Here is a 20,857-nt window from a genome sequence, read left to right on the forward strand (position 1 = left end):
CTGCGTCGTCACATTTTTTACCGATGCATCCACTTCGAATTGCGTCTCTCGATTTTGAGAATATGCTAAACTAAGGTTTTGTAACTCAAATGCAACTTGTTCCTGTTTGTCGTCTATGAATGATATTATTCTTGTTAACATATTTGTATTAAGGAATATGTCTGTAATTATTTATTGTTTTAGTTTTTTACCTGGTTCTGTCAACTTCCCAGGTAGTTCGTCTGATAATTCAGTGCATATAGTATTGCTCACCTCACTGGACTGTTGACTAATACTATTCTTGAAATCGTTAAAATCCTGATTTTGGTGTATAAACTGTACCTTTCAGTTGCTTTGCTACAATTTGCTGAAATTCATGTTGTTTTGTAAACTGTTGTGTTACCCCTTAAGGTATTGTGTTACACTTCGCTAAAATTAATGTTGTTTTGTTAACTATTGTGTTATTAGTTCCATGAGTTGTGTCAAATTGTGAGTCTCACTAGTATTTACATTGCTTTTACAAACCGTTTCCTGTTCTGGCGTTCGCGACGTCGTGAGCAAATAGACAAAGTTTCGCTGTAGCAGATTTCAGTTTCATTATTTGAAAAAAAATATTTCTCTATAAGAACAGGGAAATCGTCTCATCGCGTGTCATAAAAGTGACAACAGGATTAGTTGTAGTACCAGTGTCATCATTTTTTCATAATGGCATGTCTACTCGTTGTTTTGGTAACCATCGCCATTTGGCACATTACTTTCAACTATTGCCAAGCTCGGATTTCTGACATATTGCATTTTGTAATGAGTTTTCAACATGGCCATTTCCTTTGACTCCAGTGTGAATAGTGTTTAACAAAATTATGAAAAAAATTTCAAAAATGAAATTTTGACTGTATTGGTACTTTTCAATTAAATTAGATATACCTGCATATTCACTAATGAACCTAATTATTCTCTGATACAGTCTTACAGAACTTGATGAGTTATCTCGCACTTTAACGCTGGCTTTATACAAAATTTCGTCTTTTCTTTAGAAATGCACTTTCCGTAAAGTATATTAATTGGAAGGTTAAAAGCTTATCTAATGCAAGAGAGACCGTGACAAGCATTGGGCATAGCAGCTTTCTGCCTTCACTGCTGAAATCAGCATTCCTGGCGCCTCTCGTTTGTAGGCAGAATGCAATTTTAACTTACTCCTTCTATGTTTTTCTTGTACCAAATTTCACGGACATGTAACAAATACAACCTAAGTCTCACTAGTTTCTTGTGACAATAAAATGAACCATTTACCTCAAAAAATTTTATTTTCAGGAGAATTGAAAGGTTTGTTCATATTCCGCTCAGCACTGTCCTTTAAACGGATGCCATTGAGTAGTGGCAGAACATCGGGGGTGGGAGCAAAACAATATAATGGAAACTGTTTGAAAAATTAAAAAAACTTTACTGGAAACAATAACTCAAATAAGTTGGTAGATACACATATCCTGGGTGAACTTTAACTGGCACTAAGGTCAACAGACCTTAAAAGTCAATACATTTAAGATCAACATTCATCATTTAAATTTATGTACTTCTTCTCATTAGATCCACTAAGCATAGAGCTGATTATGACAATGCTGTTACCAGATCACCCTTCTACAGCTCATACAAGTTCATCATGTCTGCTTCGATCCTGTTGATGCAGGATTCTTGGCAAAGGAGAAATGATGAACAAACGGGTGTTATTGTCATAACTATACATAAATAAACTTAGTCTTCATAATAACCTTTATATCACTTTTTAATGTACAATTGGAATACACATTTTTAAACAATACTGGCATGGCAGAGCTAGTCATATGTGTGTCTGCTACCACTTATAGCAACAAACAGGTGAAGATACAGAAATTATTCAATTGAAGAGAGTATTTTTCTCCCCTTTTTTTGTATCGCAACATTATAACTGGTACAAAATAACATGTTACTTTACTGTTGGTTACTTATGGTTTACATGTATAAAAAGAAAAGAACGAAGAAAAAAAGAAAAAAATAATATGATCCACTACATTATTTGATGTTGAATAAAAATTATTATTATTATTAAAATAACTTACAACATCGAATTTTTATGTTCCAGAAATATCAAGATTTAAAGGTTGGCACTACTCAATGATGGGCATTAAAGTTTAATTTATATCTAGAGAAACGATTCTTCTTCTTGTAATATATCTGTTATTACTGAGGAATAGCTAAATGGTGTAATACTGTGGTCAATTAAACAAACAACATAAAAGAAATAATATTGTCAATGGAGGTATAGTACTGCCATGATATCTATGATCAGAATGAGAAACCATCACAGATACAAACCTTGGTAGAAATACTTCTACCATATGGTATATATATATATATATATAAAGGGTTCTATCAATATATATATATAAACCAAGAAGTTAGAATTTTTAAATTATTTATTTGCCCTTGATAGAACCCTTTTTATATAGCCATCAAATATATAATTTTTATCAAAAAATATTGCAACATTGAGCATGTCATAAGATATAGTTGAAGTAAATTTCAATTCAACCTACAACTTCTTGATGAAATTATCATTATTTTATATAGATTAATGTATTTACAGGATAATAGAGGAGTAGTTGCTAGTTGAAGTTGATAATCCAATGACTGTATCACTTTAATAAAATCCTTGTATTCGTTTTCAAGTTTCACACAAGAAAACAGGAAGTGATTTACTCGAACGATTGCCTCAGAGATGTACTCATATGCAGGAGAATGGTGAATGTTAATTTGATAGAAATGAAGTGGGAAGAAAGCATGGTTGGATTGAAGACGGTTTGTGGTTGATGTCATGAAATGGATTACCTGAGCCCTCTGAACAACAGTATGGAGAAGATTTCAGACTGTAGCATGGTTCAATAACTACCTTTCTGTTGTTTACATTCATTCCACTTTTCTTGCCATTGGAATAGAGCAAGATGCCCTGACATCATGCGTATAATTTGTGTACAGTGTTTTATATTCAAGAATATTGCATGTTGACATTACTTGTTCAGTTAAGATGCACACTTTATCACTGTATTTTATACCCAATTGAGATATACCCACAGAAGATTAACAGTGATTAATTCCCTTAATCACATTGAGATATATCTGTCAGTTTATTTATTCCAACAGTGATACTTGATGTTTTAAGGACACTCTGGGGAGTTCACATAACTAAAATCCAAGAGAATGAACTCGAAAATATAAAATTAAGGACCTCTAAAATGCTATGAATGAAGAAGCTGTTTTGGGTAATTTGGCCATCTTCTGTACTTGATGGTGCTGACTAATATAAATGCATCCAGTATATTCCTTTAGAGAACTTCTTGATCCGTCAGTGTAAAGGTAAGTGAAGTGTGGTCACTTTTCTGTAACATAGGAGTGAGTGTCAAGTTTGTTAAATGTATTTTCCCAAGCGATTCATTCAAAATAATATACTGGTACTTGAGAACTGAGTATATCTAGACCATGCTTGAATACTGGTAGTAGATTGGAACATCTGATGCCTGAAGAGATAGGGTGCCATACATTGAAACTAGATCTGTTAGAAGCTAATCTAATACAATGAATGCTGTCCTTATTTCTGCAGACTGAACTGCCCATATACACCATGCCTTGAATAGAAAATTTATCAGCAAGAATTTGTCGTTGAATGTCAAGTAGCATCTTCCCTGGTTCCACTGAGAGTACGTTTGTAGGTGTAGCTCCAAGGCAGGTATGAATAGCTCTGTATTGTAGAGTGTCCAATTTAGCAAGGAGTTTTAATTAATTTATTTTGGCTCATTCCTAACTGGATCGAGACCATACAGTCAATTATAGTAATGAATGTTTAAAAAATTATACAAACTCTCGGCTGTTGAGCATGGCATTTTCGTTAAAGGTATGTCATGTATTTCAACCATGTTTCTTCTCTCTGTGTTTTCTCTAAAGAGGACTTCATCATGAAACAGCACCCGAAGACGATGGTGGATCGAGCTGGACGACTTTTTGCTTAAAAGTACGGAACTTTTTGCCATGCCAAGTCACCCAACAATCTTATAATGACTAAAGACACAAAATAAAACATTCATGATGAAGTAATTACGATGTATTCTGAAATAAAAACACAATTAAAAGTACACTTACGTCATGCAATTACTAGTGCTGTTTGGTTGCAACTCGTGAATGAAATAATGAAATAATGTAGTATTAATGGCGGTGAGCCACATATGTCCAATCTGGACAAGATCTAGAAAACAAAAGGTGACTCTTCCTCTTTCGCCAATAATATAACGATCAAAAATCTTCAAATGTTTCCAGCGGCTGCATACAATATTTATACATCTGTAGACTACATCTATGGTTCAAATTATTTTTTCATTACTTATTGTTACGTTTTCTGCTAAGAAAATCTCAACATGCAAATGTGCCTTTAAAGAGTACCTGCACTGCAGTGTGGTACATACTAGTACACAGCCATAATCGAGGCAGGATCTATCAATGCCTCAGTACATATTGAGAACTAGACTCTGATGTGCACTCTACCAGACATGGGTGAGTGAATGAATTACATTCAAACATTCTTCACATTTAATAATCAAAGTTTGAATATGATGTGCCCAGCTTAGCTTGGAATAAAGAATCATACCTGGGAATCTAAGCTGAGATTGAATCTTGAAGGTGTAGCTCCCAAACAGAACTTCGTCATCTCCCTTAACATCAGTCAATTTAGAAAATAGGATGATCACCGATTTCTCTATGGAGATCAGGAGGCCTTTAATAGACATCCACTTATCTGTGTGAGTTATAGACGTGAGCTGATTCGATTTAGCTTGAAAATAGGAGTCTGTGGTGGAATATGTACATATATCATCCACACATTGTAAAATATTGGAAGGTAGATGAATTGAATTTTCTAAATTGTGTGCAAAAAGTGTATATACTAAGGGACTTACAACTGCTCCTAGTGGTAAACCTAGAAAGGGACCATGTATAATTCCTTTGAATTTAAGTTAATTTTTCTTTGAGAGATCGGTGTGCTAATGCTGTATATCAGTCTACCTTGTACACCAAGCTCCCCTAATTTATCTAAGAGAAGGGGAATATGTACATGGACATTTGCTCCTTTCACATCGTGAAGCACTGAAAGCACGGTTTGTTTCTCTCATAATGCAGTTTTTATATCAGTAGTGAGTGTGTACAAATTGTCTTTGGTTTCCTTCCCTTTTCTGAATCCGCATTGACTATTGACCATTAACTGAAAGCTTTCCATCCACTATTCTAGTCTCCTTTCAGATAAGCGCTTCAGAGTTTTTGTGACACATGATGATAATGCTATCAGTACAAATTAGGGTATTTTCCTGTTTTTAATATTAGTAAAACTATTTGCGTCTTCCAGGATAGTGGTAGATTCTGTGTCATCCAGTAACAATTGTAAATATTCAGAAGCAATTCTTTGCTGACAGCGTGCAAGTTCTCTAACATCCAGTATGAATATGATCTATACCTGGATATGTGTCTCTTGAAGATTTACTGTCTTTACTCAGTTGATCTAAGGAGAAAGGACAAAATATTATATGGTTGAGATCTATTTCATCTGGAGGTAGGAAATTCAAGTAAGGATCTGAAGGAGGAATAAGTACAGTGATATCGTTTCCTAACCATGCCTTAGCAGGGGTTATTAGTGAGGCCAGTCTGTTGTGACGAAAGGCCTTAGCCTTATTCTATATATTCGCCTTAATAGTCGTCCTATGGAGTGAAGAGCAGAATTTGATCCAATTTTCCTTTTTAGTCTTTTTTAGAAGTCTGTAACTTGCACAATAATTCTTTGTACTTCCAAAAAATTCTCTATAGTTAGATACTGGTGATAATGTCACAGAGCTATAGTCTGCATTTTGCCAGATTCTGTGAATATGCTAGATCCCACCAAGAAGAGGAACGTTGTTTCATGACCATGATAGCTTTTGTCTGTTGAATAATGACTCAAGCTAATGTTTCTATAGAGTCAGTTAATGCTTAATAGTCGTGTAGCTTCCATACGTCACTGTGTAAGTTTTCAATAGACCATTTAATTGTGCACCTATAAGTGTTCCAGTTAGCTTCTTTCATTTTCCATATGCTGTTAGTATAATGTAAGTGCATAGTATCTAACTCTATGTTTATATGAAACTCTATTGGCAAATGATTGGAACCCATGGAATCTGTTTGGACATGCCACTTTGAAATATCAATAAAACACAGTGAGCAGAGTGTAATATCAATAGCAGAATGTCGGCAGAATGAAGAAGAGACCATAGTGTGGGGAATAGTATTTATTATTAAAATGATGACACCTCCCTTCCCATCTAGACAGTTTTTGCTTATGACAGTGCAGTTTATTATTCCAACAGGACATCATGACTTGAATCATGTTTCACATGGAGCGACTAAATCAATCTGATTAATATATAATTCACTTTGTAAGCCTTCTCTGTTAGAGTTTATTGACCTTGTGTTCCATTGTAGCACTTTCAAAGGTTTCATAATTTAAAGTGAATGAGGTTTGAATATGTTTGTTATTAATTGGCTGATATCATTTTCATTCATGTTGCTATTATATCTTGTTTTTTATTAGCATATCAATAACATTTGTTATTGCCTCAGTCATTTCTGTAGAATTAGGAGTAGTTCGATGATTAGATACTTGATGTGCTGTTAAATTCTGGAAGCTAGGGTAATATGGATTTCAATGTATACTAATAACAGAATGTTCAGTGTGACAGAGCATGTTCTGTATTTGGCCACTCCTGGATCTCATTACATTTTGAAATTTCTGTCTGATTCCTCAGAGCCTCATGAGTTTTGTTACTCTGTTGTGCTGTATCCAACTGTCAAAGGTCATTCTATAGCCATTTTGAGAATCCAGCATTTTTGATTCTGGGTGTGGTGGGAAAAGAATGTTGGACATCCAGAATGCTGTAGCTGGTGAAAGAGAAATACCCGATATAGCCAAAAATAGCCGATCTTTCCCAGTGACGGATGTATATGTAGGTGAGTAATCATCACTCAGTGCAGCTTTGACATCTATTTTATTATGTGCGATGAGTTCTTGAGCTCATCATCTTACTTGGTTTTATGGACATGACCTACCTTTAGATATACAATGGCCCCCACAGTAAGCTCATAGAACACTGGGAGAAGAGCAGGCTTCTTCTTGATGTAGTTCATTAGACTTGACACATCTCAACTGTGAACAATATTGTTTGCTAATGTGTCCATATCAAAGACAGTTATAGAACAGACAGACAGATGCAATACATTGGTCAACAAGGCATCTTGTTACATGTACTGATGCTGACTCCAGTAAGCTTTGTCAATCAAAAGTTAATATGCAGGTCTGTAATTTCACTACTTGATCTGAACCATATTTATTGGTAAATATGCAAACACCAATCACTGGAAAAACAACTTGTACAATGTCTAAAATCTTTGTTTCTTGAATGACTGTGTTGGATTTTCTGATTATTTCCACCTTATAAATAATAAACAAGGATGTGTAGGATTGTAAATTTTTGTTCTTATTACTTTGCTATCAACTAAAAAATTGGCTTATCAGAAGATTTTAGTGCTATTTTTACTTTATTTTCATCAACAGAAGATCCATGATGTGTGTGAAATCTTATGGGACTTAACTGCTAAGGTCATCAGTCCCTAAGCTAACACACTACTTAACCTAAATTATCCTAAGGACAAACACACACACTCATGCCGAGGGAGGACTCAACCTCCGCCGGGACCAGCCGCACAGTCCATGACTGCAGCGCCTGAGACCACTTGGCTAATCCCGTGTGGCGTCAACAGAAGAGATTTCTGGTAGGGAGAGATGTAAAAATTTCTCTAAACCCATAGGGTGCAAACGATCTACGTTTTTTCCAACTTTCTATATAGACCACAAGTGGCCAGGTGTCAGTAAGTTCATAAAAATTAGGATGACTCTGAAAACGTCTGCAATTCTCCAGAGATATATTGCTGGAAATTTTTGGAATAGGAGTAACATCTGTATGAACCATTACATGCTGTTATCTATTTGCATAGAGTTATCCTCAACGTTTACCTGGAGATTTTCCATGACTGTTTGTTTTGTGTTTCTGATAAACTGATTAATCTTATCATGACTCTTATTGCTCCTACTTGAGAGACTGGAAGGGTCTTGGGATCAAGAGGGATGTTAGATATGAGTCGTCTGCTTTTGGTCAGTGACGCAATGTTAATAGACGGTGTCATGCCAGCTTTGGGTGCATATATGAATAGTTTTGTTATTAGTTGGCGAAGTCAACGAGTTTGAAAAAAAGAAAGGAAAAGAAAGAAAACCGCATTCTGGTGACAGACTGATCTGTAGCTTAGTATAGGTTAGGTTGGAATGTGACAGTTTGGTTGTGAATTGGGGAAGCTAACGAATGTGATATTAAAAGGGCTCATTGTGGTGAAAGACTGATCAGTACCTTAACCCATTCGAAAAAATCGCCATCAACATCATCTTATAATCGCAATATTATTTACGGTGTTTGTCGCATGTTCCTGTGGCACTGCTAAAAACCATCGACTCGTATCGAAAATTCCTCTACATCCAATGCTTGTTCTAATGGAGCCATTTTCTTTTTCTCGTCAGGAATCCAATTTTGATCAAGTACAAACTCCATCAGGTGGTCCAAATCTTGGTTCTTGCTATCCTTAGGTGATCTCAATGTAACTAAGTTGTTAAAAGTCTTCAATGCTCCAAATCTTGGTTCTTGCTGGCTTTAGGTGAACTTGATGTACCTAAGTTGTAAAAGCCTTAGATGCCGATTATGTATCTGGTAATGTATTTGTCTTTTGCGAGATGTTATTAAATCTTGCGTCTCAATATGGAGATCTTCTGATATGCCATGAACTGCGATGGCAATATTTGCTGAAGTTTTCAGGTTTTCAGGCATACTGACCTACCTCACCGTTATCTCCGCTATACATTGCAGAGATTCTCCTTTAAATGGTTATTTCAAAAGAAATTAATTTGTTCCCTACTTTTTTCACAGTTGAAGTATACACTTACTACAAAAGTATTGGTTACCAACCAAAGATAAATGAAATTGGAATGTGCGTCCTTGACATTGAGGTAAAAATAACAGGAGTTGTCAAGACGTCACAAACTTGAAGCCGACCCAAGTGAAGATCCGCCATGTTAGCTACCCCAAAACATTCGCTTATGGTGGTTTGATTCCGTGTAGTCGTGAAGTGTTCTGATAAAAAATGCCGACTTGCGTCGCTTACAGGTGTACTAATCGTTCTGATTTATCGTAAACATGAAAGTTTGAAGGCAATGAGTGAAACCACTGAAGCACACATCTCCATAGATTTTAACCGCTTTGCGTGTCCATCAAGGACCATGACGGTAGAATAAGGGGAGATGGCGCTACAGACTTACGCTGTACGTTGTTTTGAAGCCAGTGGGCGAGGCCTGCCGCCATCTTGGATCCCCCAAAACATTAGCAGTTCTTTAAACAAGTCACATTTCATTCGTAAATGGGCTTATTTAAGCGCTATTTTCTTATATATACTTGAGAGTCTGATGCACTGTAAAGTTTTACGGTATGGTCTTATTTCTGTGATTTGACTTTAGATTTCGTATCAATCCAACGCGAAGAGCTCTCTGGAAGTGAGCAATACACTTTGTTTTCATTGTTTGGTTATTCCCAAGTAACCGAGAAGTCTGGCAAGAAATATCCTGGAAATGGGGACTAATGTTTTAAAATGCAAGAATTTAATTTAAAAGTAATGTAACTACATTTAGTTAATTAAATCTTCAGTAAAATGTGCAGAAAGCCTGTTACAGTGGTTAAATTATAAGTACTTAACACGTTACATATTTGTTAAAACAAAGTTCCCTATCTAAGACCAGGCTTAGATCATTACATTCATCACTGTGTTGTCGTGTTACCATGTAAATTGCTGTTATTTGCCACACTGAATGTCATTTGGTAGGTACAAGTTAAAAACAAAGCAGATGTGTAAACTACAATGGGCCTGACAATCTTAAACTCAGTTCTTTTCCTTTGTAATTTAACGAATCTTTCAGTTTGTTGACATGACAGCTGGCTTGTTTATATCATCCCTGCATACATCTATGGGACCCCAAAAGAAACGAGGTAAGTTTCTTGCAAACTGGAACATTTAAAATTTGCATTTGACTTGAAAATACAACGAATACAAATCGGTGCCTCTAAACTATTAGTCATTGCTTTTGGAGTTCTGGCTTTATCAATTATCGACACAAACACAATGAAAGTGAGTAGAAATGGATTACGAAAGGACGCTTCATAGCACATACTTCTCTTCTCGGTATTCGAAGTGTATAAACAAAAAGGAATTACAGTACTGAGGCCAGAAGCGTCATATTTTCGTGTCGTATTACTGTATCGAATGCGCATTTAAGACCAGAAAAACGTTTGAAGTTGCGTTCCTTATGCTTTGTTGTTCACTCAAAGAGTGTTAACATTTTCTATACAACACGAATATCGCGTGCATACGACAGAAATAACGAACAAGAAGCAATTGTAAACACTCGTCTGCTAATGTTTTGGGGGATCCAAGATGGCGGCAGGCCTCGCCCGCTGGCTTCAAAACAACGTACAGCGTAAGTCTGTAGCGCCATCTCCCCTTATTCTACCTCCATGGTCCTTGATGGAAACGCAAAGAGGTTAAAATCTATGGAGATGTGTGCTTCAGTGGTTTCACTCATTGCCTTCAAACTTTTATGTTTACGATAAATAGTTTCCCAAAAGGCACTGCAAGGAAAAGTTTGTGGATCAAGGCACTTTGAGAAAATGACTGGGAACCAACATAGTATAATAGAATACGTTCAGAGTATTCCCAAGAAGCTGACATTGACCAGACATCACTAACATGTTCGCCTCAGAGACGGCGCTCTAGATTAGATTACAGATTAGATTAGATTAGATTAATTTTTCGTTCCATAGATCCATGCTGAGGAGATCCTCGTGGATGTAGAACATGTCTTTCTTTTAAGCTGAAATAACAATACTAATAGTATGAATATATACAATACATCATTTGTTTCGATTAAAAAATTCGTCAGTGGAGTAGAAGGAGTTGGCCACTAGTAAATCTTTCAGGCTCCTTTAAAACTGATCTTTATTTGTAACTAAATTTTTTATGTTTACTGGCAAATTATTGAAGATGAGTGTTCCTGAGTAGTGGACCCATTTTTGAACTAAAGTCAGTGCTTTTAAGTCTGTGTGCAGATCATTTTTGTTCCTGGTACTGTATGTATGAACTGAGCTGTTTTTGGAAAAGAGAGATATATTATTTAGGACAAATTCCATTAAGGAGTAAATATACTGAGAGGCAGTAGTTAGTATACCCAGTTCTTTGAAGAGGTTTCCACAGGACATCCGTGAATTTACTCCACAAATAATATGTATTACACGCTTTTGGACTCTGAAAACTTTTGTTTGACTTGAAGTGTTACCCCAAAATATTATACCATATGACATTATGGAATGAAAGTAGGCAAAGTATGCAAACTTTTTCATTTTTATGTCACCTATGTCTGCTAACACTCGAATTGCAAATACAGATTTGTTAAGTCGTTTCTGCAGTTCTGTGGTGTGCTCCTCCCAACTAATTTTATTATCAAGTTGTAATCCTATTAATTTAAGACTGTCAACCTCTTCCATCTGCTCTTCTTCATACTTTATGCATATGCTGGGTGGAAACCTCTTACAGGTCCTGAATTGCATATAGTGAGTCTTTTTGAAGTTTAATGTCAGTGAGTTGGCTTTAAACCATTTATTAATATCCATGAAAATATCATTAGCAGATCTTTCTAGAGCTACACTCGACATACTTGTGTCATCTGCAAACAAAACGAACTCTGCTTCTGGCACTGTAACTGATGAGAGATCATTAATGTACACAAGAAAAAGCAATGGCCCTAAGATGGATCCTTGTGGGATACCACATGTAATTTCTTCCCATTCTGATGATGACTGATGACTTAATTCACTAGTCCCTTGCACTGACACCCTTTGGTTCCTGTTAGCAAGGTATGACTTGAACCATTTTGCAGCACTGCCCATGATACCATAGAATTCTAATTTATTTAAAAGGATGTTGTGGTTCACACAATCAAATGCCTTGGACAAATCACAGAAAATACCTGCTGCTTGTAATTTGTTATTTAATGAATTAAGTACATTTTTACTGTCAGTGTAAATAGCCTTCTCGATATCAGAACCCTTCAGAAATCCAAACTGTGTTCTTGATAGTATGTTATTTGTGGTCAGATGGTTGAGCAGCTACCTGTACATTACTTTTTCTAAAATTTTTGAGAATGCTGGCAAAAGTGAAATCGGTTTGTAATTTGATGGTATCTCTTTATCCCCTTTCTTGAATAGAGGCTTAACATCTGCATATTTTAGCCAGTCAGGAAATGTCCCAGTTATAATTGACTGGTTACACAAGTAACTTAGAATTGTACTAAACTCACAAGAACATGCCTTAATTAACTTTGTTGATATTTCATCATAACTACTAGAATGCTTTGTTTTTAAAGATTTTATTACCGATGTTATTTCTTTTGGTGGAGTGACATATTCATGTACCTGAAGCTATTTATAAAGGCTAGTTTCAGATATTCAAGTGCATTATTTACTGATCCTGACAGTCCCATTCTATCAGTAAAGGATATAAAGTTCTTGTTAAATAGATTCGCCACACTATGCCCATCGGTTACTAATGTGTCATCTACCCTTAGTGCTATTTGCTCCTGTTCCTTTCTGGTAATTAGCTAAATTAGCTTTGTACTTTGCTAAATCATCAGCATTGGAGCTATTCTTGGTAGACAGATACATTTTCCTTTTTGTCTTACAGGAAATCTTTATTCCTTGTGGAATCCGTGGTTTTATTATAGACTTCTGTTTAATTTGAGTAACTTTTAGAGGAAAACAGTTTTCAAACATGGTACTCACATTGTTCATGAATGTGTTATATTTTTCATTCATGTCATGAGCATTATAACATCTTTTCAGTTCATATCTTTGAGCAGTTTTCTAAAACACTCAATTTTTGGTTGATTGACTGCTCTCCTGTACTCAGATTTAGCAGTCTTGATAATATGCTTAGAATTTACATCTAAAACAAGGAGCTGCATGTCATGATCTGATAGTCCATTTATAACAGGTTTTATGATATGATTTTGTTCCTTTGATTTGTCTATAAAATGTTATCAGTGCCTGTCCTTGAGGATTTAGTGATCCTAGTTGGAAAGTTTACAGTGTGAGTTAGATTGAAAGACAACATACCAGCTGCAGTGAATGTTTACTGGAAGATTGGATTAGAAAATCTGTATTAAAGTCACCAGCAATCAAAATTTCTTTGTTTCTTCCTGTCAAATAACCCAAAAGAGCTTATAGATGATTTATGAATAGATTATAATTTCCTGCAGTTGCTAAGTAAATAGTTACTATTATATAGGATCTGTTATGGAACTCTACTTCTGTTACATGTGCTTCTAGATGCTGCTCTAAACAGAATTTATTAATGTTAATGTTCCTGAATTCATGGCAGTTTTTAATAAATGTGGCAACTCCTCCTCCATCCTTATCTACTCTGCAGAAGTAGGAAGCTAGCGTAAATCCTGAAATGTCTAACATATCTATACCAGTGGTCACTTGATGTTCAGAGAGGCAGATGATGTCGACTTGGTTAGATGAATTCATTTCATCGATACAAATGAGTAGTTCATCAACTTTATTTCTGAGTCCTGGAATGTTCTGTTGTAATAAAGATAACTGATACTGCATACTAATGGGATTATAGCTGCTTTGGCGAAGATGAACTGGCTGTTTCTGATTACTTTCTGTTAAATATTGTTTAAATGGAGGCTGTATGCTAAAATCTGACTCCTGTTCATCTGTTTTCTCAAACTGAGTGTGTCTGACAATCTCTCTTAAAACTCGTTTTTTCCCCCTTCCCTATCTTAAAAAAGGCATCCCTCTGACACCTGTGACCACTGGTATTTTACCACTTGTGACAGTGTCCCCCCTTAAGTTTTCTGCAATCAACCCAGACAGTTTTCCCTTTCCTTTCCTATTGAGGTGAAGGCCATGCCTAGTGTAGTCCCACCTATAGATAGCATCTACAGGGATCAAAGCAATATAGGACCCTATATCTGTCCTAAGCAGCCATTCCAACTCCAAGTTCACCCTCCCTATGGAAGAGTTCAAATGAGGCCGATCATGGTGTCTCAACACAGACACAAATCCCACACTCGTATGCTTCGTTGCTGATGCTGTCTTCACCATGTCACTCTCTATGGAATATTCAGAGTCTCTGTCAATACTATTTCCCAGACCACCCACTATAACCACGGCATCCTCGTTTGTGAAATCCTTGCACAAAGAACTTACATCCTCTGTTACCTGACTCAGATCTGCACTAGGCTTGAACAAGTTTGTGACCTGGAACTCTTGACCTAGATTTTCCTGCAGTAGTTGACCAACACCTCCACCATGGGAACTACCTAACAACAGAACATTGTTTCTCCTTACAAATTTCCCTACCTTTTTCAAGTACTTGAAAGCTTGTTGTGCCCTTTCTACAGCTTCAGCTACATGAGGCTCGTCCGATTCTGACTGAGGCAACAGGTCAAATCTGTTTTCAAGATTTATGACAAATCTTGCCTGATGCTCACCTTTGCCTGTTCCCCTATTACCTGCTGCCACTTCCCACCTCTGTTCACCCTTCTCCCTCTTTAACCTGTCCAGATCCTCCCTTGCCTTGTCTAGGTCAGCTTGAAGAGCTGCAATTTTCCCTTCCTGTTCCAGTATTTTCCTGTCTCTACTGCAGATCCTACAATACCACTGGCGAGCCTCATTTATGTCCCCATTTCCCACGCCACCACATTCGCCCCAATGAAAGAAACTACAGCGCCCATCACACCATACCCTGGAACTAACGATCCTATGGCATGCCACACACTTCTCACTCATGGACAAAACAGAATTCGTATAAACTGATTTAAGTAGTGACGAAAACGTAAACAAAGGACCCTAGAAACTATTCAGGCAGATATTAACAAAAAAACTGGTGATTACATATAAGTTTAAGTCACCGTTTACTTACGATACGCGCGTGAAATTAAGCCTAAAATCCGTGCTATAGGCGCCAGAAGGAAAATAAACTTCTTACCCCGTTTAATCTTCTCTAACACTTCACTAATGTAACAACACTTATATTATATTTATACCAATTGGAAACGTTCACCTACAAGTTTAATTCACTGCTTACTTACGATTCGCGTGTGTGACATTAGGCCTAGGATTCGTGCTACATGCGCGAGAAGAAAAATACGCTTCTTACCCCGTTCAATCTTATTTTGTACTTCACTAACACTTCCACTAATTTAACAACACTTATATTATATTTACAATGCCTGTACACGTTTAAAAATAGCTTAATAACAACGCTTTTTATTCTTATTTAGTGCAGCAATTATTTAGTGCAGCAAATACTTGAAGAGTCCGTGCTGGCCATGCATTTTCTCATTTTCCCTCATACCTGCAAAGTGTAAGTTGCACTAGATGTTTGATGCATGATTGTAATTTTTAAGTGATGGTACATATCTATATGACAATTTCCTGACAGTGTGGTTCCATGTGGTATTCGTGTGTGATGTTTATTTTACTTCTTTGTTTATGTTTGAAATAACCTATTGAGTGAACATTGTGACCAAGAAGTGACCACTTACTTAAAATCTATAACATAGCCTGCAAATTTATTTTCTTTTTTTGTGCACATTATTGCTGTGCTCTGTTCCAATTATTCTGTTAGGAAGCTTTTGTGCTTCGTATATATATATATATATATATATATATATATATATATACACAGAAAACTGTGTGCCAGTTCAAATTTCTACTAACATACTGTCAGCTGTATTGGATGGTTCTAGTCTGAGATTTACTGCTTAAAATGGCTGTACAAAACAGTTCTGTGTGTTATTGCTATGTTATAGGTTACAAAAAGCGATTTATAATAACTATACAACTGCCAACCAGTCGCTATAGATATTGATAGTCCTCCAGACTGACAGTGTACTATTTTTGTTATCACACTGATATCTGCCATTAGCCTTATAAATAACGTAACACTACTAAATGCCAAAATTATTACATTTTCAGGCAATAGAACTCGAGCATAGCCTACTGATTACATGCTGTATACTCCAGCAAATGTAATGTTGCAGGTTCCAAAACAGAGACGTTTTGCAGAAACCATCACAGGAGATCATCCTATCAGTAAAACATGATGAACAAGTGAATGAACAGTCAATAAGTTCTCAAGAGAGCATGTTTTCAGTGGCTATGAAACAATACATTTTTTCCTGTGGACGTCTGTGGCTGAATAAATTTATGTTGTAGAACCACTTGAGCCTGCCTTACACCTTATCTGCTACCCATGTATAAGATTTGTGATAAGGGAGGGTGGTAGATGGGATGCAGTTTTTATTTTATGTTATTACAGTGGCAGTAGTGATCATTGGATGGTGTGGGCGAAGGGGAGGGTGTATGCAGAATACTTAGTGATCTATGAAGCAAAGGGATTGACAAACTCGAAGATTGGTCTCTTTTAATTTCAACAACCAGACAATCTATGAAGTACAGAGAAGAGAATGGGCACCACTGTTCCAGAAATGGTAATTTATGGAATTAAAAATCTTGTAACATGTGTTGATACTTTTGAAATTTCTTGAATCTGTCCATTCAATACAGACACCCCACATGGTGACCCTATTTCTCATATGAAGAGCAAATTGAATGCAGTGTGTAAAGAAAATAAGCAGTACCGTAAGAAAATAAAGCTTCTTCAGCAAAAAAAAACTGTCACCTCAAGAAACGAAATACTAATCTGAATAATATAATGAGGCGTCTACCATGTTTTCTAGTATGGGACTAATGTGATGTATCAACTTCTTTCTTAAACATATTGACATACACTTTGTGACTTCATCCAGTGCACTTCCATTATTACTTTTTACCTTTTTTCATTATTATTATTAGTGCAAACATAAGAGGAAGATCAAGTACTACATCTGTAATAGCGTTTCTTACAGCCCTGGTGTTTTAAAATGATTTTTCACAGGAACTCTACAATAGGCAATTAAAAGAGCATAATAGCTTTTGTTTCACTAAATAAGAAATTGTAGATTTAGAGCAAACATTTCCATTTAATTTTTTATGGATGTAGTAGTGAATGTGTTCCCTGAACTATTTTCATCTTATGCTTCTAAAATGTAAAAAGTGACTCTAAATTGTTTGCAGATCTCTAAATTATTCACTGAAAACAGTGATGTAGCCAAGTAATACGTTTTGTACAAAAAAGTATTCATTTTCATCCACTTTGAGTAAATCTTCATCACTTCTTTTTCTTTAAGAATATCATCTATAGAAATTGTGGAGTGAGGTATTGAACTGGTTCATAAATTAAACATTCTGACTTTTTAGTTATACAGGAAGACAAAATCTATTACATTTAAAAATTTACATTTTGGTTTCACTATTTAAGGAATTACACTAAACTATGTTTTTTAATAATTTTGATAAATAAAGAATTTGAGAGACAGAGTACTGGAGCTGTAAATAACACTATCATTGAATTGCGATAGCCATTGTTGAATATTCCTTTGACAGACGTGATAACTGAATAAATCTCCACTGTTGAGTATAATGGTTACTTAAAAATCATTAGAGATATCTATTCTAGAATATGCAAAAATGAAAAACGAAATAGACAGCATTGAAACTGACCTACATATTTCGTGAAGATAATATTATGTGAGGCTTTTCCTGTAATTAAGTGAACAATTTTCGTTCTAGTGAGTATACATAAATGGTCTAACCTGAAACAATTTTCATACCATGTTTTGAGTTGACTAAAAGCGCCTTTCCTGTGATGACAATATGGAAATCGTTCATTTTGGTAGGTATGTGTAGTAAAATGATTGGCAATATCTTCTGTGAACAAATGCAACTAATAATGAGAGTTGAATCAAAACGATCTGCTGTTTTGCTGCTATGTAGGTATGCTTAACGAATGAATTTCTGCATCAACTGATACATTCTCAACTCTCTGATCAGGAGTATTTGTCCATGAAAGTGTGCCATATTTAAGTAAATTCTCAGGCATAACTGTCAATTCAGTGGCTTTAAGTAAGGAGGGCAACTTTCACAGAGAATTTCAAGGGAGAAACTTATTTTGGACACAAAAACATGTTGCTCTGGCACCCTCCTACCCCCTCCTGGCTTCAGCCAATGCTTGTATGGAGCGGTAGGTAATGCCATCTCCCCTTATATTAACCTTCTTGTGGAAATTACACAGTACAAATATTAATGGAGTAAGCATCCAAATCCACAAAACGTGAATTTGTTTAATAAATCTCCTTCAGTTCAAGTCACGTTATTTTGGGATGGCACTTTTTAGACTGTATAGCGCTTGGCTTATTTTGAGGTTATCACTTCACTGCTATGTACAGATCACCTTCAGAAATACTATGAAACTTCGTACATGCATTTACATTTTTGCCATAGTACCATAGCTCAGATTCCACTTCATTTACTTTTTTCCTTAATGGGATAAGAATTGACAGCCAACAATATTTTCGACATTTTCTACTTTCCTTACTGATATTGTCGAATTTCTGTTTTAGATTGTCCATTATTATTTTCAGTTTTACATAGCCTACCTTCCTGCTTTTTACTGACAAGTAAAATATCTATAACATTTTTTCGCCATCTCATCAGAAACATAAAACCATACACTATGCACAAATAAATAAAAAATACATGGTCAACGCTAGTATTTTGGAGTAAGAAAAGAACAGGCAACCAATAAAATATCTTTTTTAGGTTTTCTAGTGCACTGGTTCATATAGTCGAATCTGTTCTAATTAATTGCGTTACTATAACACTATATAGGAAACAGTCTCATACAGACATGCTTAGATAGATACAATGGTTTGAGAACCACCACAGATTGGAGGAAATTAATGAGACTGTCATGTATACATTTTATCTGCACCATAGCAACACTATGTACACACTAACTGACAGATTACCCAAACCCACTTGCAAATTTACGTAGCATTTGTCTCATAAAAACACGGCCATGGCCTAATTATCTCTACAGTACAAGCCTTTATAACACAGTGTCTCGCTATTTTTCGACATATAAAGTGCGTGATGTCGATATGACATGTACCATAATACACTTGTACATAAATTCTCGTCCTCCTTTGACATACTTCTCTCTGCTTCCGTAGCAATGACAATACTGCACCATAATTGTTACTATGCAGAAACGTATAAAAAAACAAGACAAATAAGTGTAATATTTCAGCTTCGCTATTGCCGCAAATTATAGATAAGAAGTGTCGTCCAAAAATCACGTGACTTGCCTGGTTTGGTGTTGAGAACATGTGCAGCAGGCTATGATCCCTCCTACACAGTCTAACATAACAGTCGCGACACTCACTGCTGTAAAAGTTGTTACTGTCTGACAGCTGGAATGACACTAGTGCTCCAAGCGCCGAGAAAGGAGAACTTCAGACGCGTCATAAGCATAATATTTGTTTTGCGTCCCTTTCCTACGTTTGAATTAGTTTTTTGCCTCCAAGACTGTGTGTAATATCAGAAGACATAGATGTTTCTAAAAATAATCCTAAACTAAGCGCAAGTAGGGATAAAAATCATGAAACCAGTGGCAAGTTACAACACATTCGTGAAGAAACACTTGTGACATTGGATAGAACTGCAGCTTATCACGTTGATATCAATGGAATATAAACACACAGATTCACACATAAGAAGCACAGACATGTACCTCTACTTGCAGAAGGGATTGACGCTCAATTTGTCGTTCAATAGGCCTACTGTGTTTTAGTCATTGTCACCTGTTGCCACAAGTACGACCTTCATCTTTATATTATTGTAAGTGGGACTAGCAACTGTCAAATAGAGGGAAAATATATTGTGTTATTGGCTTTGAGGTCTCACTGTCAGAAGTGATGTTGTATGTTAAATTTGCCATTAGAGACTTTTCATCCAGTATTGGAGAAATGCTGTACCTTCTGCTTCAAAAGGTAGAACATATTGTCACTTACCTCACATTTTATTTGCACGCCTTCTACATACCTCTGTAATGTATGCACTGATGGAAGCATAAAGTATTCTGACAAAACCTGTATGCCTGAGTGCTGTAATATAATAAATTTAAAGCAAACAGCTTATTTTTGTCTTTCCATTTTGCAGATGGCATGCCAATTTGGCATAACAAGAAGTCAGGGGCATCTTCTTTTAAATATTGGGATCCTATAGTCTTCAAAATTTGTTTATTCTTCACTTGATCCTTCTGATAAAGTTTCCGTTGCTGTCTGTATTTAAAATGATAGGCACTTTCCTTTTCCTGTAACAGTTTTGCACGAAGTCTAGCGATCTGCATGTTCTGATACTCCATACGCTTTTTCTAGAGACAGATAACTGTTGGGGATATGTGAACAAACATTTTCCATCACGCATAGTGGTGCACAAGATATGATGCACAGAGTGCATTAGACTCTGTGGAATACACATGTTCTGTGATTGTTGATAGCACTCCATCGTCAGGCCACGAGTGGCCTACTGGGACCATCCGACCGCCATGTCATCCTCCAAGGATGATGCAGATAGGAAGGGCGTGGGGTCAACACACCGCTCTCCTGGTCGTTATGATAGTATTCGGTCGAGTAGCCCCTCAATTGTCATCACGAGGCTGAGTGTACCCCTAA

Source organism: Schistocerca cancellata, chromosome 2, assembly GCF_023864275.1.
Source record: "Schistocerca cancellata isolate TAMUIC-IGC-003103 chromosome 2, iqSchCanc2.1, whole genome shotgun sequence".
Classification (NCBI taxonomy): Eukaryota; Metazoa; Arthropoda; class Insecta; order Orthoptera; family Acrididae; genus Schistocerca; species Schistocerca cancellata.